General features: G+C 32.9%; 1 protein-coding gene across 1 annotated transcript in view; it reads right to left on the reverse strand.

Moving 5' to 3' along the window:
* LUZP2 (leucine zipper protein 2) overlaps window positions 1–24,547 on the reverse strand; it is a 533,060-nt gene that overhangs the window by 200,297 nt on the left and 308,216 nt on the right. The gene's annotated exons all lie outside the window — the stretch shown is intronic.

The following is a 24,547-nucleotide window of genomic DNA, read 5'->3' on the forward strand; positions in this document are numbered from 1 at the left end:
CAAAACAGATGTAAGATAAGCCAAAAAGTGAACTCCTGAATATGGATGTGTGGCCATGGACCTGAGGCTATCTTAGAAGTTTTTGTTTCTTTTTTGTATCTCTTGCTGCTACTGTTGTTTGTCTCCTCCTCTCAAATAATGCAGGTTCAGCACAACTCACACTATGCTTCATCTTGCTTTTCCTAGGAACATCCCTAAGGATTGATTATATTGTTCATAGGCTCATTATCACTCAAAAGGAAAGGACATAGTAGTATTTTCTAACTTTATATGGATCATCAATGTTCTTTGCATTTGGTAACAGCTCTTTAGTTGTTCCAAATGCTCTTGGTGAGACAGTCAAGACAGGTGGATATACAGAACAACCTAACATTATTTTATACTCCATTTTTTTCTAGGTGTGATGATAACAACTTCTTAGAAACTTTCTCCCCCAAGTTATTTGAGTTGCCTTGGAAACCACTGTGCTATATGAAAAGAATAATTTTATCTTTAAAGAGAGCTTCTCTCAATATACTGGTTATAATTTATCAGGAAAAAGAAGTAAGGCAGAAAAACAATTATTTTTTCCATTCTGGGGCAGGAAGAAGGCTTAGATGAGAAAATTCAGTTTCAGAAAAACAGAAAAAAGATGCTTCTCTAAGGGTAGGCTCCTAAAAGTGTACTCAACAATTATTACTGAAGAAGGGGTCCTCAGAGGATTTACTGAAGCCAACAGAGATACAGGGTGTGTGAAAAGTTCTGCTTCCTTCTGAGAACAATTGTAGACATCACATGTAAGAGACACCCTAGTAAAATGTAATGAAAACTATGGGCCTTCTCCCCAGGAAAAAAAAAAAAAAGTGTATGCATGCTTTGGAATAGACTTGAATCCCAAGCATGAATCCTAGTTTCAAAACATTGAACTAGGATATACCCCCAATGAAGAGAACTGTTAAGACTGCTGCTGGGTCTAAACAAGGTTATACCAAGACTTGATAAAGGCATTAAGGCTTTTAACTTAAAAAATACATGATTTAGAGTGAAGGGTGGCTGAGATCATACTAAATTACTTTAAACTATAAGACAACTATTTCATGGAATTTACATTAGTTCATCTCTGAATGCAGCTCAAGAGAGTAAAATAATCAGAGTTCACCTTTATCAAGTGCTTATATTACTGTGCCAGGTAACATCCTATGTACTCTACATATATTAACATTGTTTTACATCCTAGTAATTGTTTTAGAATTGTTCAACAATTTTAAAAGGTTCTGTGACATGAGGCACAGAGAGAAAAAATAACATTTTCAAGGATTTGCAACTGTAAAAGGAAAATGCTAGGATTCCACCAAAAAATTTAGCTTAGAAAGACCAAGTTATCACCCTCCTCTGCTGTACAGCCTCAGTAAAATGCATGTGAAATAAGATTTTGACTCAGTATAGAGAATTGTTTGATTATAATTAAGCTGTCTCACCATAATTTTATTTTCAAACACTGTCATATTTTACATTTTAATATTATGTAAAAATTGTTGAGAAGAATTCACTCATTATCTTATGAATAAATGTACAAGATTAAGGAAATTTGTTCTAATAAGTTTTTATAAAACTTATTTGTAAAATCGAATGGGCCTGCTTTGGGTTTTTTTGTATTTTTTTGTTTTCGTTTTGCTTTGGGAAGAATTCTAACCACTCGGTTTCTTTAATTGTTATGTCAATTCCCTGTATTTTTTTAATCAGTTTTGATAACTATATACATTTGTACATATTTGTGTATGAATTAAAATATATCGCCAGGAGTTCCCGTCATGGCGCAGTGGTTAATGAATATGACTAGGAACCATGAGGTTGCAGGTTCGGTCCCTGGCCTTGCTCAGTAGTTTAAGGATCCAGCGTTGCTGTGAGCTGTGGTGTAGGTCACAGACGAGGCTCGGATCCCACACTGCTGTGGCTCTGGCATAGGCCAGCGGCTGCAGCTCTGATTAGACCCCTAGCCAGGGAACCTCCATATGCCACAGGAATGGCCATAGAAAAGGCAAAAAGGCAAACAGACAAAAAAAAATCACCAAATTTTTCAGAGCATTCTATTATTTTATATTTTTAATATCTTTTGGCACTTGTAGCTACACACACCTTTTATTTATAAGGTTGCTTAATTTAGTCATCTTTTTTAGTCACCAAAACTTTAGAATCTATTTTTAGATTTTTAAATTTATTATTGTTGATTTTCCTTATTGTATTTTCCACTGTTTTCTTTTTGTCTATTATTTATTTGTTTGGGTTTGCTTTACATTTTTTCTTTTCTAACTTTTTAAGTTGGATGCTTGGCTCATTATTATTTTAGTTAACCATTTTAACATAAAAAGTTACTTCTAAAATTTTGCATTGAAGTATAGTTTGCTTATAATATGTTTCAAGTATATAATGCAGTAATTTGGTAGTTTTATAGAATATACTTCACATAATGTTAAAATAAAATACTGACTATATTCCTTATGCTATAGATTACATGCATTAATTTATTTTATATCTAGTAGTTTATAATTCTTAATGTAACTTCATCTATTTGTCCCTTCCTCATTCTTTTTGTATTCTTTGACTCTGTTTCTATTTTGTTACATGAGCTCATTTGTTACAATTTTTAGATTCCATATATAAAGTATAAAAGAAAGCATACTGTATTTGCCTTTCTATGTCTGACATTTCATTAGGCATAACATATTCCAAGATCATCTATGTTGTTGTAAATGGCAAAATTTCATTATTTTTTATGACCAATATTCCATTATATATACATATACACGCATATATATACACACACACACAATATTTTTTTTTATCTTTCATCTCCTTGCTAATGGAATACATAATTTGTTTCCATATCTTGACTATTGTAAATGAGGATGTGATGTCCATTAAGGGGTTAATACTCAGACATATAAAATAATTCATATAATTTAGTATTGAAAAGAAAACAACCCAATTTTAAAAATGCCTGAATAAGCATTTTTTTAATGGAGACAAACAGATGGTCAACAGGCACTTGAAAATACTTTCAGCATCACTAATCATTAGGGAAATGAAAATCAAAACCACAATGATATAGTACCTCACACCTGTCAGAGTGGCTATCATCAAAAAGACAGGAAACAAATGTTGACAAGAATGTGGAGAAAAGGGAACACTTGTTCACTGCTTGTGGGAATGTAAGTTAATATAAAAAATACTATATTCCTCTTGGACTATTTTTTTTTGTCTTTTTTTTAGGGCCACACCCTCAGCATATGGAGGTTCCCAGGCCAGGGGTCTAATCGGAACTGTAGCCGCCAGTATGTCACAGCCACCGCAACCCCAGATCCGAGCCGCATCTGCAACCTACACCACAGCTCACGGCAACACCAGATCCTTAACCCACTGAGCAAGGTCAGGGATCGAACCCGCAACCTCATCATTCCTAGTGAGATTCACACAACAGGAACTCCCTCTTGGACTATTATTATAGCTACATCATACCAATGTTAATGGTGTATTTTCATTATACTCCAGTTCAATTATTTAATATCATTATTGTTTCTTTTCGAACCAATGAGTGATTTTAAAGTATTTATTTATAAACAAAAGTATATACTTTTGTTACTGATTTGTAGCACATGCGTAGGGACTATGGTTGGCAGATTAAGATTTTTACTTCACAGTTGAAACTAGTGTGTATTCTCTAATTGTTGGGTGAGGAAGTCAGCATTTGCTTAATGAACTAATCTTGTTGATTGTATTTTTAAAATAGTGTATATCTTTATTGATTTTTATCTGGTCTTTCAAATATTTAACTCATGAGTTGCTAATTCATTCTTAAACTCTAATAGCCATTCTGTTTTATAATTTATAAAGGTATTATTAGATTAATATATGTTTTGAATTATTAGATCATCCTCGGAATGTATATTTTCATATTAAAGTTTCTCTTAATAATGATTGTGTGTGATGTGAATATATACAAAAATCTTAGTGTTTTTTGTATACATCTGTATTTTTCTCTTTATTTTCAATATTTTGAGTATGTACAGCATATATTTGTATTTATTAAATATAATTGACGATATTCTAGATGTTTAAATGAATGTTTTCGTCTATTTACATTCATTGTGATGATGTTTGGGTTTACTGATACTATGCTAATATTTACTCTAGAGACCTTAAAGTCTTAGAGAAGATATTATTGTTATCATCTTTGTCATTACATTTTTGTAACCCAGAGACACTGCAGAAGCAGAAAGTTTACCTTAGATGTCCTTTTTACTCACCCTCAGCCTACACTTTGATTGTAGTTATAGCCCCTTTGAATATCCCAGCTTTATTCGAGGGCTTAAGTTTAATTGTTGGAACAAAGACCTAGATCATCTATGTGCTGCTTAATCTTGTATGCGCATTTGCCCCTAGGATTCTCTTGAATTCAAGTTCCTTTCATAATGTCATTTCAATTGTTTATCTGTGCTTGGGAATTGATATTCTCTTTTGAGAGTTTGAAAAGCATTTAAAGTAATATGGTTTTCATTTATGAAAAATCTAAATGTATTGAGCAGAAGGATTTTATAGAATATATAACTTGTCACATGGGTCAGAGGTAGGATTCCACCTGAATTATTCTTATGATCACATCTGCCCCATGCAAAGACCATTCCCAACTCAAGGTCCATTACTTTATTGCACGCTGCATTGTTCTCACAGGAATTAAGGATACACAAGGCATACTGAAGCAAGTGACAATTTTTGCCATTAATAACTAGTATAATTCTATTTATTATCAACCTGCGGAAGTGTGGAGCCCTTTGCTTAATATTGCACTAACATTTTGGTTAGCAAATATATGGCTTTCAGTAGACAGAATGATATTGTTAACTCATGAAAAGGACGTGGAATGAGACTTGACCTAAATATCAGGTCTTCAGAGATATGCTTTCTCTGTTGTCATTTATTTAATACATTTGTAGACTTGGCAAATTTACTTAATGCTATAGTCTTACCCTTGGCTTCATATATGAAGTACTTTTGTTTCTGTTTTAAAAAAGTACAATCATTAAGCCCCATCTCCAAATATTTTGAGTAAACTTTTTCAGGAGGAGAGCCCACAAATAGAAGATAAAGGCCTGATGTAGGAAATTTTTACAAGATTCACAGGTAATTTTGTCATCAGACAGGACTGAAAACTACTAATTTAAGGAACTCACCTAGGACTTTCCTATCTGCAAAAGAGGATTGTGGATTTAGACGGTTAAAATCTCTTCCTACTCCTGTGTATTATGATTTTTTCCACTCCTTACAGAGCTTTATAATTTGAACAAAGTTCGGAACAAGAAGTAACACAGTATCAGAGAACCACTGACTTTCTTTCAAACTTTTCCTGCATACGTCCATTCCCCTTTCTAGTGTGCTCCTGTTACTGGGCATGCTAACATTTGAGCTAGGCGGGGAGAAGCCTAATTTTGTTTTAAGCCAAAGTGTAGACATTAGGAGAAGGAAGACTTGAGGAGTATAAAACCAAAGAATATAAGCTGAATTTAAAAAAATTAAAAGTTATTTAATCCAACAATGTACAGATCTGGGACTCTTTATTTAGACTTTGCATATTTAAAAGTCTGCTATTTAAATACAATCAGAGAAAAAATAAATCACTCCCTTTTTTTTCTTCACACATATTCAAGGTGTTGTTACATGAAATTAAGTAATATTTGTCATCATCATTAGTTTATCAGTATTAAAGAGGATAGCAAACCACATTTCTTCTCTCTGTGGCAAATTACAACAGAGGCTAGTGCCATGATCTCTGAGCCAACAATCAATACAGAGATTTATGACAAGGGTCTTGTCCAGATATGTTCTAATTACATTACTAGACTACATCATCAGTACCAAGAATGAGAATTAAGCTTCATTCTCACTCTATTCTAACTAACTCACTATCATTTTGATTCCCTCCTTTAGATCATGAAAAATCACACAACAAACTGAGACAGCCATAATTTGACTGCCATGCAAAAGTAACCCTAGAGTGTACCATTGTCCTCAATTCTTTCTTTTTTTTTACTTTCATAAGAATTAATATTCTCTGAAAGGAATTGTGTTTTAACAATTAGATGACTCTCATCAGATAAGTTATCAGGCTGTCTTCAGGATATTTACAATGATCATTTAGCAGTGACAAAGGATTCCATAAAGATAAAAGCCTGAGAATCTTTTCCTCATCAATATTGTATTATATTATAGTACTAAATTCAGCAGCACATGCAATTTGGAATATTAATGATTCATAACTTGATTATATTTAGCACCATTTTTCATAGCATCTTAGTCTCTACATCCTTGAAAGTTTAGCTTCTCTAAAAGTAGATGGTTTCTTAACAACAACAATAAAAAAGATTAAAAAAATAGAACAAAGATGTTTAATCCATTTCATGGGGCCTTATTCCAGAAAATAGTACATTGATAAAAGCAGCTTAGTAATCAAAAACTAGGTTTGCAATAAAGATTTCCTCCACTCCAAGGATAAAAAAATGCACAAAATAGAGTTCCTAGAGGATCATTTCTAGCAGAGTTGGAGCCATTTTATAAACTCTTTAAATGAATATATACACAAAAACTGAAAGACAATTACAAGTGGAACTCAAATATGATCATTTTGGCAAATAAATACTATGAGAATACAAGCTGAAATTCGATTTCTCCATATAAAAAATTATAATGCTAACTGTAATTACATCATACAGCAGTTACTAGGATAAAATTAGACATAAAATATAAAACATTTAGAATAATTCCTGGAACATAAATGCTAACAATAGGTAGGACTATGAAAGAAAAGTAGTTCTTCATGGGGAATCTGAGCATGGGCTTGTTGAAAGCTTCAAAATTTCTAAACTGTAGTAAACCATTTTGAACACACGCATTTTTTCAAGAGAGTCCAAGTCTTTTCTCATTCCTTAAATGTTTGTGGAACCCAGTATTAAAAAAAAAAAAAAAACTGATGTACTGAATATCTCATGATGCCATACAAATGCAATTTAAAGTAGAAAATAAACGTACATTTAAGCTGTTTAACTTTATAACTTGGGGAGAAAAGTACGTTAAAAAACCGAATGCTCATGCAAAATCAAAATGATCATCCACAAAAATGACTTGAAATGCTCTCAGCATGTTTCCTCAAGACAATAGTCAAAAGCTCTTTTACCACTTCTACAACCTACAACGTGAGGTCTTAGTAACAAAGGCTTTAATATGTGGAGAGAACAGTGCCTGGGAAAGAGCCAGATGCTCAGAGCTGTAAGACCTGAACTGTGTCTCCAGCAATCTATATTTTGGACAAGTGATTTAACATATCTGAGTCTCCATTCATTTCCAAAAAACAAAAATACAATAAACTGAACCGCCTCTCCCTCACAATATTGTAAGAATGCAATAAATTAGAATATATAGGAACATTTCATAACACATTAAATATTGCAGATTAGACATTATTGTTTTAAGTAGTAGTGGCAACATATACCCATTTCTCACAGCTAAGGCAGTAGAGTATAATAATTATTGAATTGTGGGCACCAGATTGATGTAATTTTATTTTGCTCTACTATCAATGATGACCTTGGGAAAATTACTTCAACTTTCTTCTAAGCCTTAATTATATCACATATGAAAAGACAAAAATAATAACATATAATAAATAAGAGTTGTGGTAAAGAAGGTGATTATTGTAGTGCCTGATACGTACATGCTCTATGCATTTTACCTGTTACTATCTCTATTGCCCTTACATAGAATCATTATGCAACTCCATCTACAGTCTCTTCATCTGGAAGAGACTAGATTACCACTCACAGGAGTATTATGAAGATCAAACACATACATTCTGATAAAAAGAAAGCATAACACTAAAATGAGGAGCAGTGGGGGGAGTTTCCACACCTTGAGCTCATGAATCAAAATTCCAAGCAGATCTTTCTAATCTCCAAGTCACTTTGCTTCAAAACGACCCACAAGGTATATTGTTTTATAGATAGACACTAAGGTGATGAAGGTGGAGACAATTTGGAAAATTTAGAGCTCAAAAGGGTATCTCTCCATCCTCAAGGCTTGAATCCAATCACTGTGAAATAAACCACTGTGTTTGTTTCCAGATACATGGATTTCTCAGTTTCAGCCATTATTTTCCTACAAGTCATTTAAAAAATGTAGAGCATCTGTCACCCTGATGCACTTTTTCCAGAGCCTTGATCCCTGTCTCATAATATGCCTATTTTTGTCCTCATTCCACACATTTTTGGTTAATAATCCCCTCCTTCAACAGCTTCTCAGGTCTTAGACAATCCCTAAACACTAATTTGAAGGCATACATTCTCTTTTGTCTGTTCAGAAGCCTTAGCCAAGGCTATTCATCCTGAGTAACCACCTCTTGTCCAAGTAGACCTAAAAACCTCCCCTCTTCAGTATACAGCCACTAATCTCTTATTTAATATAACTAATAAGTTAATTAACTATAATTTTGTACATCTATGCCCTTTGAAGAAAAGCACAAAAACGAATCTACTATATGTCAGAAATGGCAGGGGACATGGAGAGGATAGGACACAGAGGCAAACTAGATGAGATGGACATTGAAGGATTTAAATTCTACCCATGATTCTATGTCAGTTCAAAGTCTGCCAAGAGTTGGTGTTTTTGTTATTGTTGATTCTTCCATTATTTTTATTATTAATATTATGATTAATATTGTGATTAATATTTACAATTTATATTTTTTAGACTCTGGAAGTACCAAAAATTCTAAGTAGAGTTAAAATTGATTTTTCTTTAACTATTCGAGTTAGTTCAACATAATGCCCACAGACAATTTAGTGTGAAGCATCTACTAACAAGGATATCCCCAAATAACTTTAACATCAAAAATAAAATCAGCATTGGTACATTGCTACCATCTAATGCTAGACTCCATTCAACTTTTTCCATTTATCCCAGGAACATCGTTTACTATAAAAACTTCCAGTCCAGAGTACATTTTGCATTTGGTTGACAGGTTTCCTTAGTGCCCTTCAATCATCCTAAGCCTTTTTTTGTAGGTTTCACGACCTCTATATTTTTGAAGATTACAAACCAGTTATTTTTTAGAATGTCCCTGATATTGAGCTTGTTTGATATTTCCTCTTGATAAGATTAAAGCTATGCAATTTTGGAAGAAATATGACAGAGATAATGGTGTTTTTCTCATTGAATCCTATCAAGTGGCAAATAAATTTGACATGTTCTTTTACTGGTCATATTAGTTTTGATTAAGGTAGTATCCTCTAGACTTATAATTCTTTTTCCATTACTAATTAATAGGTATTTGGGGGAGAAGTATTTCAGGACTATGTAAGCATCCTAATTCTCAAACTTCCTATTGGTTTTCCTCCTTCTGCCCTCCCTTCTCTCCCTTTCTTCCTTCTATTCAAGTATGCTTTCATGGTTTCCTATTATTTTTATGGAAACTATCATTATTTATTTTTTTGCTCATTTTTTCCCAAATTTGCCCAGTTTACCTATTCACACTGGCTTCTGCGTCCTCTTCTATGCTCAAATATTATTTGAGAAATTTCTTATTTTTTGGTACAATGAGAGTTTCTAGGTTCATCTTGTTCTTTCCATAACCCAGCACTGTAATCATTTATTTCTCCAGGCAATCTTAGTTCTTTACATTGGACAATACTATTGTGAAACTGAGATCTGGGTTTGTGATGCGCTCATAGCTATTGGGATGATCCTGGCTCTTTCGTGTCAGAGCTAGGGGATATATGGATTTATACACTTACTTATATTAATGTATATGACATCTTTCACACATTATATGCATATGCATTTAAATTTGACCGTACTCCAATAATCATCTTACATAACAGGTTTTCTCCTTTACCATCTTTATAACGTCCTTCTCAGATAGAAAAAAACCTGCCTCCCTTTATACAGTTAACCGTTTAAACCATGCCCTGTATATAATAAATCTCCTGTTATTTTCATTGCCTATCTGTGGGGAATTCCTCCTAATTCATGCAAACACCAGCTCCCAGCACTTTTCCCCTCCTTGTGGTTATCCTTTTTTCTCCATCCAATAGCTCCAATCCCCTATTCTCCCTACTTTGGGACAGCCCACTTCAACTTCCTTGGACCCCACCAAGTTTGATATAATTTCAACATCACTAGTTAGGAAATCAGTGTTTTTAAATACTACATTTTCATTCTACTTAATTCTCTAGTACTTAATACTATTTGGCATAACAAACTTTAAGGTTTTTATAGTTATTGATAATACTAACTTAATGAGCACTTACTCTATGCTTAGCAATTGGCTAAACCCTTGGATATAATCCTTATCTGTGCTCAAATCAGATACTGCCATTGCTGCTGCCATCATTAATGTTCACATACTAATAAGAATATTCAGGCTACATAACTCACACATGATCACTATGGCTCTAACTTTGAAAGTTGGACAGCCAAAATTTGAACCCAACTCTGACTGCAAAGCCCATTTATTAACTACTGAAATATTGAGTGCCACATGATATCTGCATTTATATCTGGAAGACACTATGACCTGAGTAAGGTTTTGTTTCATCTTTCTTCAGAATTTCAAAGTGAAGTTTTTATAAATAACTTCTTAATAACTTATGAAAGTGAAAAACATAATCCTTAATAGATTAGCATTCATTTACAAGATGAATAAAACACACACTACTTTGGCAACACAGATACAGAAATGCATTCTGTATTTAAGGGATTTAAAACACTGAGTTTGCTAATGTCAAACTTCCTAATAGTTATGACATTTCCCAGTTCTTTTGTTGGTAGGAATATGAAGTGTCAGGGGGCAACAGGGTTTCATGTAGAATGAAAGGAACATCCAGAAACTTGGATCCTGACCTACCTTTTCAAATCTTTGGTTCTGTCACCATGAGCAAGCCATTTTCACACTATAAGCCTTAATTTTCTTATCTATGAACTGAAAGATTTAAATTATATTATGAAACTACACTGCAGCTTTAAAAATTTAACATTTAATGAAATGTAAAACTTTACTAAATAAAAAAGTGGTGGCACTTTCAAGAACCATAAATACATGTTATCAATGCAAATACTTTGTTTTCCTTTCTTATGGACTAGTAACCCCATGCCTATCTTTAGAAGGAAAATGATAAGGTAGACCACAATAGCTATCTGCACTCTATTAGGATTAGTGATAAATGTCAGCAGGGTCAGTCTAAGCCTACATTTAATCTTCTCCTCCGAATGAATCAAATGTCTATGAGAGGGAGACAGTGAGCTTACAGTGGTTCTTCTATTTGCACAATGGAATCAACTTTGTGGGGTGGTTATGCAAATATTGGTGTCTGAGTCCCATCACTCACAAATTCTGATTGAGCTGGTCCAGAGTAGAAGCAAGAAATAAGTTTTATTTTGTTTTGTTTTTGTGCTTGCTTCTATAAAACAGCCTCAAGTAATTCTGATTGACAGCCAAGTTTGAGTACTTCTGGCATAGAAGGAAGGATCTCTGCTTGGGGCTAAGTAGGAAACCAGATTATGAGTTTCAATCTTTATAGAAGTCTTTTTTTAATAGTTGTTTCCCCAATACAATTTTATCTACTGTATAGTATGGTGACCCAGTTATACAAATGTGTACACATTCTATTTTTCACACATTATCATGCTCCATCATAAGGGACTAGATATAGCTCCCAGTGCTAGAGAGCAGGATCTAATTGTTAATCCATTCCAAAGGCAATAGTCTGCATCTATTAACCCCAAGCTTCCCAGCCATCCCATTCCCTCCCCCTTGGCAAACATGAGACTATTCTGAAAGTCCATGATTTTCTTTTCTGTAGAAAGATCCATTTGTGCCATATATTAGATTCCAGATATGTGATATCATATGGTATTTGTCTTTCTCTTTCTGACTTACTTCACTCAGTATGAGAGTCTCTAGTTCCATCCATGCTGCTGCAAATGGCATTATTTCATTCTCTTTTATGGCTGAGTAGTATTCCATTGTGTATATATACCACATCTTCCTAATCCAATCATAAAATGGGAAAAAGACAGCCTTTTCAGCAAGCATTGCTGGGAAACCTGAACAGCTGCATGCAAATCAATGAAACTAGAACACACCCTCACACAATGCACCTAAATAAACTCAAAATGCCTGAAAGTCTTAAATATAAGACAAGACACCATCAAACTCCTGGAAGAGAACAGAGGCAAAAGATTCTCTGACATCAACCTTATGAATATTTTCTCAGGTCAGTCTCCCAAAGCAACTGAAATAAGAGAAAAAATAAACCAATGGGACTAATCAAACTGACAAGCTTTTGCACAGCAAAAGAAACCAAAAATAAAAAGACATCTTACAGAATGGCAGAAAATAGTTTCAAATGATGCAACTGACAAGAGCTTAATCTCTAAAATATACAAGCAACTTATACAACTCAACAGCAAAAAAGCTAACAACCCAATGGAAAAATGGGCAAAAGACCTGAATAGACATTTTTTCCAAGGAAAATGTGCAGATGGCCAACAAGCACATGAAGCAATGCTCAACACCCCTGATTATTAGAGAAATGCAAATCAATCTTTATAGAATCTTAACAGTGAAGTGCAAAATATTTTTTTCTCAACAAGCTAAATAGCACTTACTGGAAACTAATGTTCAGCAAAATTAATAATAGTTCTGTTTTGATGTTAGCAATTTCCGTTTGTTTGGTGAATATTATCTTTCAAAATACTCTCCTGATCTATTTCTAATGAGTTTTATCCCTCACGCACTTCTCTGATTTGCAAAGTTGATACAAAAGAGAGAGAGCAGCTTATAACAAAGTGTTTACTTATTATCATTCTGAGACACTTTTATAATTTTCCCCCCGTTCTGTGTTTATCTATCCCATTCCATCCATTTCTTTCTTGTTAATAATGGCTATACCCAGGAGAACACATAACATTGCTACAAGGATGCCAGGGATATCCTGGCTCAACTGCTTCATTTTACACTTAAGGTCACTGACTGAAGCCCAGGGAGATGAAGTTATTAGTCCAAAAATCACCAAAGGGGTTTGACAGAACTAAATACGGAATTGGAATCCAGATCTCTGGCCTTAGTTGAGTGTTCTTTCCATTAAACTATGGTCATTATGCAAGGTACTAAAGTACAGTGGACTCACTCTATTTTATGTATTTATATTTAATAGAAATATATGGCAATGCATATATCCAATACTGTCTTCTTTCAATTCTAACAATATCTTTGAAACTTCTGTTTTGGGATTTATAGTAAAGCACTTTATAAAATGCAAACATATTCCAATTTCATTACTTTCTAATTATATACAGAATTTTGTATAAACCATAGTATTTCTCAATTTTCAGTTTCTATGGATACTAATAACTTTGTTAAGACGTGTTTTTTTCATATTTTCTAAGTCATGTTTCAGTCTATGAATGAAAAGAGAATGAATCATTATCAATATATTATAGAAAACTAAGTTGTGGTATATATTATTCTATTTTATATTTCCAAAGCAGATTTTTTGAAATGGAAAACACCTACTTGGAGAAATAAGAGGTGTTTTTTTTAATATAAAGTCTGTTTTATTACCTTATTAACTTTCTGTGACTAATAACAAGATAATTTATTATTTAGTACTTAATTTTACTTTTGGTTGAGGGTCAGGGATATTACGATAATATGATAATTTAATAAATATACACCAAATCAAATGATAACATCAAAATTTCCTAGTGTGAAATTTCCTCTCATATTTTGTTCTATTCATTTCTCAAGGTTCATCTCAGTAATGGCTTTCATTACCCCATAGATATATTTGAATTCTCTTTTCTTCTATTACATATAGCAAGTCCTCTGATGTATTGCATCCAATTCTATTAAAACAAATCTCATAGGAGAAAAATACATTCATATTTTAGTCATGCATTAATTTGATAATTCTACACATATTTATTTTGCATCTAACGTAATTTTTAATATTCTATGCACTAGATATGCATCAGTAAATATAGTGACATGGTCTTAATTCAGTTAACATCCTACTGGACATCTATCTCTCTCTCGTCCCAGAATCTTAAATGCCAACACACACAATACATACAATACTACACAGTAGAAATTTATGCACTACAAACACTACTCTACCAGACAGGGGAAAAAAAGGAAAATAAACTATTTTACTTTGGCCTTTCCAGCATTTTTAAAGACTTTCACTCCACACTACAACTGGTTTAATTTCCTTTTTTAAAAGATGATAGGTGCAAGCAACAGAAATACATTCATGTATTAATTACATGACGTGCTACAATGTTCATAGTAATTAAGTTTGTACTTGATGCCTATTCCTCAACTCTTCTTTATGTCTAATCTTAAGAGAGTGTCAATTTTGCTAACTGTACAAGTTTCTGAAATATTTAAGATCATCCACAATGTATTTCCAAATGCCCTTTTATTGTTTTTTTCTTCAAGGATATGTACTATACTGACTACCTTTTGTTTCAAAGTTCTGTGAAAAGCATCTTGTTCTGATTTCACTAAAGCAAGCTTCCATTGTTTTTCCAAAACTCCTTCTTAGGAGATGTTAGTTTCTTTCAAGATCCTAATTATTATCAAGAACACTGCTTACACAAGTGACCCCATAGTGATCATATGAATTCACTGTACTTTTCTACATCAAACTTCTACAAAGTTAACAGAATTGCTCTACCTTTTGAGTGTAAGAGCCAGACATTGTGCTGCATAAGATATTGTTATATATCTTCTGAGTAGTTTTTACCAGTAGAGATGACATATAAGGAAGTGATGTCAGTATGACATGTTAAGTGCTAGATAGTCAGCCCTTTCTTTCCTCTATTTGAAAGGAAATACAATAAAATGGCTAAAAGGCTAGGCCTAGAAATAGACCTCTTGAGTCTGACTTGCAGCTTTGCTTCTTATAAGACTCTGAACAGGTAAAAAAAAATCCCAATTTATTGATTTAGAGTTTATTCATTTATTATTCAAATAAAAGAGTTCCTATGTGGCTCAGTGGGTTAAGGATCTGGTGTTGTCCCTGCTGTGGTATGGGATTAATCCCTGACCCGGACACTTCCACATGTATGGACACAGCTAAAAATAAAATAAGTATAAATATAAAATAAAATATAGATAAGTATAGCACTCAATTTTCAGAGTTCTACACATTAACAAGCTTTCTATTAATATCAGCTACGGCCATTTATTAAGTATTTTCTGTGTTTTTTGTGTTATTCACTGCACCAAATCACATAGCTATAGCAGTGAGGTAAACTTGATTTTGTCCCTTTAGTTATTATAGCAAATAAATGGTCGATTACCAACTAATGTGATAAGTATTAAGTTAGGAAAAATTTATAGGCACAAAGAAAATATAAGAGAGAGACTTAAAGATGAGGGAGGAAAGGGGGCTATCAGGAAATTTATGAGGAAGAAGTGACAGGAGCTAAAACCTGAAGGATGATTAAAAGGTTTTAAATTATAAATATAATATGAAAGCTTATATCACAGATATAGTTTTGCAATAGAAGCAAATAGGTAGAATTTGCTTATTTTTTCTCACAAAGTTTATATTTGAATTATTTAAATAGTTTCAATAATCCCTAACCAAATCAGACTTTTTTTCTACTGAATTTAATGATTTTATTGAGTCTTTAGATCTGTTGCTTGACACATCACTGCTACTCTCCTATGAGAGGACTGATTTCCTTTCCTATGAGAGGAAAGGCTAGGATGAAAAACATTTATAATAAGATATAAACTTTTATCCATCCACAAGTATGTCTTATAGGAATTATGTGTCAGCTGTTAACACTGGATTGATCAAATTACACTCACTTAGAACTTTAGGAAATTATCTTTTCAAAGTCAGCCTCCAGTTAAATGAAACACAACATGTCTACAATCTCAGATAATCATGTTCTTCTCTGGAAACTCTAATAAGATAGTAGTCTAATACTTACTTTCATTTTGATTGTACACTTTATCAACATTTCTCTTGATAGATATACATTCATTGCAGTGTCTACTCATTTCAGGAGTGACGTTGTCACAGCAGTGATGATCACCAATTAATTCTGAGTCCAGGTTTACTTTTCTAAGTATAACTATCAAATTAAGTACTTTCAAAATAACTGACTTTCAAAGTTTCTTGTTTATAAAAAGAGAGGTGTACTTTTTCCTACCTCCTATTTTTGTGATGTGTGTGCGTGTGTGTGTGCACGCGTGCACGCTCTGGACTTTTCAGTTTATTTTATTTCTAGCTTTTGTGCCATTTTTTTTTATTTTGGGGTGATCCCTATTCACTCTTACACCTCTTTATTTTTGCTAAAGTCTTGCCAAGCAGTCTTTTCTCCCTCCATCCCCCAACCTTGATCTTTGTTACTTCTTCATTTTTGTTTACCCTCTGAAGCAGGTTACTCAGGATTATCTGCCTCCCTCTGCTTCTCTTTTCAAAGGGAATAAAATAGTTGGCAGTAGAGCTTTTTTCTCTCAGTAGTCAGCTATTTCCTCCTGAAGGAAATTAACAGAACCTTCACCATGCTAGGACTTCCTTTTCAAAAATATATAGGAAGATATATCAACATCCTTGTTCTCTCTTTGATTTGAAGTTGAAAGTCAGGGCTACTCACTGTCTTCTTCCTACAGTGATTTCAGAGTGCCATTTCCTTCTACCCATTACTTTTTGTAAATCCTAAGTGAAAATGCTCAACATGGTAAACTGAAAAAGAAGCTAAAAGTAAACTGACTTTTCTTTATGGCTCTCTTGACCCTGATGCCCAGTCACAATTTTTCCATCCCAGCTTGAAAGTGTCTGGGTAGTTGCATTTTCTCTGGCTAATGAAAAATAAATTTGGGGCTGACAGTGAGACATCACAGTTTTGAATTTTGCTTTTTAATTCATTAGGTTATGAGACATCATTCAGAAGCTAATAAAAGTACACCAATCCACTAAGACAGATAATATTAGGAGATATATTTTTATTCCATAGGGGTGGTAGTTGTGAGAGGTACTCGCAGAGCTGGATATCAATAATGGATAATGCAATTATTAATTCAGAATTGTATGTTTTCTCCTATTCTGAGTCTCTCAATGGAGTAGTAAACATAGCGAACTTTTATGTGGGTAATTAAGAAAATACTTGAAACAGATTCTAAGCTTCTTATAGCCTTGAACATTGAAAACAAATCAGTCATTCCTAACATTTATATATTTTGACCCAAATACCATATTATTGTAAAAGACTGAAAAGCAAATGTGACTTGATACAAAAGCAGAAGAAAAAAGTCAATATTTATGTTCTGACCTTGTGACCAAGCATTATCTCTTTGCATTCTTCAGAAGAAGTCATCAGGACCTCATGCACTTATTTATCACCCTATTTTTTCCTTCTTTAATTCTTTTCAGTTTTCTTTCCATTCATTTTTTTTTGCTTTACTAAAATTTGTGAAGCTAGGATATCAAAACCTGTAAGTTGTAGATCTACAGAACATATTTAATACTGTTCAACTTGGTCCAGTCTAAGATATAGACTATGCAAATTCCCTTTATTCTAACATGTGGACATCCATTTCCATTCTTCTGTGATTATACCTCACATTGATGGGTTATCCACAAAGCCTGGGTGTCTAAAAGCAGTTAATGAGGATCGTCCATAGGCCAATCCTCTCAAAGATAAATGAACAGAAATAAGAAGCACTCGATTCTTTGTTATAAATGCAGAGTCCCAGGTCCTATCCTCAGAGACACAGCAGATATCATTACAAGTTTTTGCATGGTCTGGTTCTCACCTACCTCTTTAGCCTCAACTTGCATTATGCCCCCTAATCTATTCTAGTTCCAGCCATACTGTCCTACCATAATTCTTTTTGTCTGCTACTCTCACTCTTTTCTCAAAACCTTTGAATATGTTATTTCTTAAGAGCAATCAGTTTCAGTATTATTTCATCAAGATCTGATTCCACTGTCAAAATACAAAGACCATAAAGGCAAGAAATTTTCCCTCACCACTGTTGTTGAATTACATCAGGAATGTTTATTAAGCTTTCCCCATGACTTTTTAGTTGGTCTACAAATAAAATTTTAAAAAATATTTAAGTTATCTTGGACCTCAAGAAAGCAAAAATATACTTTGTTCCTCTAGGTATGTCCTCAGAGATCTTACTCACTGTGCATTGACAAGCCACTTTGGTTTTTAGCTAATTTATAATCATTTCCATGTAAATAATACAAATCTAAGTCCCTTGTATTAAATATGCTGTTATATAAGTTAAATGAATCATCCAATATTCTGCATCATTTATTTTAGAGAGCAGTGAAACCTTATGTCTTTCTTTTACATCACTGTATTCTTACTGGAGATTTTAAATCAACCTTCTAATGCTAATTGAAGAAATCAATGTCATTGTAATTTTTATTAGGAGGATATTACATGATTTTGATATTCCTGTATGTCAAGATATTTTTAATTAGCTGAGTTACATATTATGGGATCTTCACTTATCAGCATCCTTGAGATATTTCCATTTTCTATAGTTTTACCTTAAGAAATACTAGATTCCTTTTCCTTCAATTCTAAACTAGATAAGGTTATCTTCTCAGAAAATATTTTAATTTACTGAAATAAATATTGTTTACTATTCAATTACTATATAATTGTGTCTATTCACTGCAGAAATATCTTCAGTTAAATCCCAGACCTTTCAGCCTATGGTCAGGTAAGCTTTTAGAATAAGAGAGTGAATACTACAATGGCAAATTGATTTGTTTTGTCCTGTTATTGAAGTTTCTGTCACGACACCAGCCATATGTTGAAGGTGATATTAACACTGTTTGAAAGAGGACTGAAAATGGGAAAAATAAAAATAAAGTTTAGTTCTCTCTTACAAGAGTTGCTAGTGTACTGTGAATTTACATCTCTGAAGAAGGCTCTCTGTATGTATCACAGTGCATGCATTCTGTATGACTTTTGACAGTATACGAAAAGCATAATCTCCCAACTTAGTGACAGTCAAATAGGTTTTCCTCTTCAAGACATCTCAGAATCACAAACAGACATGACTATCATAACCATATTCACTATCTATAAGACTATAATTACAGAGCACCAGTCTTGAGAGTCTAGTAATCCAAGATGAGATAAGACAGTTCAAGTATTCCCAAATTATTCCCTAAGCCAATTGGTTTATAATTTAAAAACTGTATTTCACTTAAAGTGAAAAGATTTTTCTAAAAAATAAATAGCTATAAACTATTTTTCAAAGTGTATAAGAATTTTCCATGACACTGATTTCATTCAAAAGGGAAAGAAGGTTTGGGCCAATATGTGGAGTTGCAGTGGAATAAATAGATAAGGAATATTGCTACTTTTAAAATTACCGATCATGGAACCAACCCTTATCCAAAGAAAATAATGTAGTTTTTTCTTTTTTGTAAATATTCTCTTCATCTGAGAACATAAAATAATCTATTCACTTTGTCTTCAGATCTTAGCTATGCTCCACTGAAATCATTTTGATATCTAGATTTCAGCACCAAGGACAGTGCCAAGTCAAGTGCTTCATAAAGGAGAAATTGTGCAAAGAGATAAAGAGGATAAGGCTGGACACAATTCTCTGACAAAGTGAGAAAAGAGGAGGAGGATGATCAGGAGAAGAAAGGATGGGAAAAGGAGGAAAATGGAACATATTGTGCATTCAGTTTGGGGGAGTTGACATTGATATGAAGGTGATCTTAAGGAAACCATATTACAACAATACAAATGGCCTTGCTACAATGTTGTCCTTAATGCAATGTGGATATAGTGGAGGTATAAACTTCTCTCATACCTTAATTTATTTAATAGAAATAATCATAGAAATATTTCATCACACAATTTTAAAAGATGAGAATCCACATTACAAAAGATGGAAAAGGTATATGATATTTTAGACCAAATATTCTAGATACAATATTCTGCCTTGAACTGTGTGTGTAGCTTTGCACATGAATCCACATGTATGTGCTTAAATATATATATATATACATATATATATATAACAAGTATCATATTTAATATTGTTTCACTGAATAAAAATTCTGTGAAGTATAAGCCCTGTATTTTCATTAACTAAAGTATAACATATAATAAGCAAAATTTTCATTTTGGCATGAAAATCTAAAAGACTGTAATTTGCTGAATTAATATAATAATTGAAAATGATTTATTGTTCAATATCAAGGTACTGTGTATGAACACAAAATGAGTTTTGAAAGCATATAACTCATATAACATAATAGCATAAAAAGCATTTTCTGAAGTTTCTAAGAATCAGATAATTATATAAAATAAATATATTTAGAGCTTTTGAAGAGGAAAACTCCTGGAGTTTGTAATTTAAGTTTCATCATACTATATGACTAGAGTTGTAAGTAAATTACAACAACCTGAATTAATTCACATGATTAAACTAAGATTAGAGTGATTTTTGTGACTTATTTCTTATCACACCATTTATTAAGAAAAAGTAACAACCTTAATAAATTGTCTTCCAGAAATCTTTCCCAAATATTACATGTTTTTTCTAAGAATAGTGACCTCAGGTCTTTCCTATGATAATAAATAGTGCAACTCACTTGCTCAGTCCCCAAACAGGAAAAAGCACTGATTTATTTCTGTATGTAAACATCTCCCTTGTGCCTTTGGTGGATACTATAGATTCTTTCTCCAGAACATGATCAAGTTTCTTCTTCTTCAAGGTCTCTAGCATAGCCCAAGTTACTGTCCTCCTCACCTGAAGTACTGCAGAGGTCATCAAGTTGGATCTATTGCTTCTGATACTATCCCATGATACGTTATACTTCATTCAGAGTTAGACAATCATTCTTTTAATGAATATCTGGTTATAATAAATGCCTCCTTAAATTTGCTAATATTGCACATTACACTCAATCTAGGTTAAAATGTTTATTTTTCTACACTCTCTAAGGTCCTCTATGATACAAATCTTTCCCACCTCTTTAAACTCATCTTTCAATTATCTTTTTGTCAACTACTCTTTCACTATAAAAGTATTCCTAAAACACATCAAGACTTGCAATTGCAGTGCCTTTGAATTTGCTTTCAATTCTTCCTGAAACACTGACAACCCACCTAAATTGTCATATGTCTGCCTTTTCTTCACTGTTTAGGATTCAGTTAAAATCTTATTACTTGTTAGAGAAACCTACTATGACAAGTCCCACTTACTGCCCTGTATCATATAATCTGGCTGTATTAACTTCCATAGCATTTATCTCTACCTGACTTTCTTGTTCCAACATATGTCCTAACACAACAGAAAATTATCTGGCTAGTTCTTCATTGTATTACCAACTCTAGATGCATTCCTGACATGTATTGAAAGGATATAAAAAAATTGCTGAATAAAAAAAAATAACTGTGACCATACCTCTACAACCAATAATGAATATTTAATTTTGACATTTCTTTACTAACAAGGAATTATGGAAAAAAGGGATATTATGATGCAAATTTTAAAGCTAACAAACAGGTAAATAATAATTTAGGACAAATCAACAATGTAAACCTTATTCACCTACATGTAGGGACTTATTTTTTAATCATGCATATAGATTTATTTCTCAAAATGGATAAAAAAGCAATATGGGAAAGTACTGCCATATATTTAAATCCATCAATATATGTAATAATGAGTCAGGGAAGTGGACATATTGAGACCCTTGAAAAAAGTGTCACCCACTGAATAAGAGTCAAGAGTGAAGAGCAGGCAACACTGCAATATTAGAAAATTCCTGGGATTTATGATCCTAAAAGAATAATAACCAACACAAAGAATGAGGGCTGTGCAAATACTGTAGTAATAATACTTTTAAACCTAACACTTTGGTAAAATCAGTGCCATCTAGGGAAAAAAAATCACTTTGATATAGTCCTATTTGTCCATTTTTGCTTTTGTTATCTTTGCTTCTGATGCAATTTCCAAGAAATTATTTTCAAGACTAATGTCAAGATTTTTCTGCTATTATTTTACAGTTTCACATCTTATGCTTAAGTCTTCAATCCATTTTAAGTTTATCGGTGTATGATATAGAATAGGGATCCATTTTCATTCTTCTGCATATGGATATCTAGTTTTTTTTTCAACATCATTTCTTGAAGATACTATCCTTTCCCCATTGTGTATTCTTGTCACCTGCCAAATATCAATTTGATTGTATGCATGTGACTTTAATTCTAGGCTCTCTATCCTATTTCCTTGGTCTATCTGCGTATCAGTATGCCAGTACCATAGTGTTTTAATTACTGTAGCTTCTACACAGAAAAAGAAATAATCAACAGAGAGAGAAAGCAGTGTAAGGGATAGAAAAAAGAAACTGCAAGCCACATCTGACAAGGGTTAATATCCAAAATATATAAAGAATTCATATAAATCAACATCAGAAAAACAATCTGATTTAAAAATTGGCAAAGGACTTTAATAGACTTTTTTTTCCAAACAAGACACTCAACTGGCCAAGAGTATGTGAAAAGATGCTCAAATCATTAATTCTTATAGAAATGCAAATTAAAGCCACAATGAAATATCAACTAATGCCAGTAAGGATGGCTTTCATCAAAATAAATAAATGGTGGGGATGAGAAGAATCTGGAACTCTTCTACATTATTGATGGGGATGCAAAATAGTGTAGCTGCTATGCAAAACAGTAGGGCAATAGTTATATTCCTCAAAAAATTGAAAATAGAACTACCAATATGATCTAGCAATTCCACTTCTGAATACACATTCAAAAACTTAAAATTAGGATCTCAAAAAGACAACTGCATTCTCATGTACATCCTGGCATTATTCACAATTCCCAAGTGTCCATGGATAGATGAATGGATAAATAAAAAGTTGTATATACACACAGTGGAATATTATTCAGAGTTAAAAAAGAAAATAACCCTATCATTTATAACCTGGATGAATCTTGAGAGCATTATACTAAGTGTTATAAAGCAGCCACATAAGAACAAATACTGAATGATTCCATTTACATGAAGAACCTAAAATAGTCCAATTCATAGAAAGAGAGACTAGAAAAATGGTTACCAGGCACTGGGGAAGGGAGAGAGAAATAAGTTGTTGTTTAATGGGTGAATATAAAATTTTAGTTATGTGGGAATTAGTTCTAGGTATCTGCTGTATAGCAAAAACCTATAGTCTATAATATTTTATTTTATTTTAGTCTTTTTAGGGCTGCATCCACAGCATATGGAGGTTCCCTGGCTAGGAGTCTAATTGGAGCTATAGCTGCTGGCCTACACCACAGCCACAGCAACACCAGATCTGAGCCGGGTCTGTGACTTAACACCACAGCTCACTGCAATGCTGGATCCTTAACCCACTGAGCAAGGCCAGGGATCGAACCAGCAAACTCATGGTTCCTAGTTGGATTCGTTTCCACTGCGCTATGACAGGAACTCCAAATAATATTTTATAATGCACTTAAAAATTTAAGCAGGTAGATCTCATATTAAATGTTCTTACCATAAAATGGGAATGCCACATGGAAACTTTGAAGGTGGTGAATTTGTCTATAATCTTGATCATGGAGATGGTTTGACAAGTGTATATGTTCAAACTCATTACATTGTATTTATTATATATAGGCATTCTTTGACATCAGTTATACCTCAATAAAGGTTTTTAAAACACAGGGAAAAAAAAGAAAGCCTTTTCCCTAATATTCACACACATATCTATACACATTCCTGTGATAAGAATACACCATAAGAGATTATGTACAAAAATATACATGAAAGGAACCTAAGAAGAATGGTATACAAATGTATGCCAATGTGTGCTGTTCAGAAGGACAAAAAAGCAAGAAAAGACTCTTAGGCTCCATTCAGATTAGAACAGGAGGAAAACAGAGGTCAATTTTAAATACTACCAGATCATAGAAATAAAAAAAGAAAGAAAGAAAAAAATCACAATTTGACTTTAGACTTCTATAGCAGAGAAAATAATATTTCAATAGAGAAATAATATCCATTGAGGGTCTGCTCTATTCCACATTGCATAAGGCATGCTACACAATGCTTTGTATTTAATCCTCATAAAGGGCATACCTTACCCAATTATCCAAAGGAAACAAAACAAAAACCAAAATAAATAAATGGGGATATTAAATAATTTGTCAATGGTCACCTAACAAATTCAGTTAAACCAAGATGTGAATAGAAGTTAATTACTCCAGAATTTATATTCAGTTTTGCTATTAATATTAATTTATAAGCATTCAAATATCTTTGTTGACACTGCTGTCTTATAATGTAATTATTTTTAAAATGTGCCATTCAGTGAACCACATTTGGAAGGACTATAGTCAGCTACACTTCTCTGCACCCCGCCTGCAGTTCTAATTATATTTAAAATTATTCTCATATTATTATCCACTCAAGAAATCTAAAATTATGCTCTTGTTGCCA

This window comes from Sus scrofa, chromosome 2, assembly GCF_000003025.6.
Source record: "Sus scrofa isolate TJ Tabasco breed Duroc chromosome 2, Sscrofa11.1, whole genome shotgun sequence".
Taxonomy (NCBI): Eukaryota; Metazoa; Chordata; class Mammalia; order Artiodactyla; family Suidae; genus Sus; species Sus scrofa.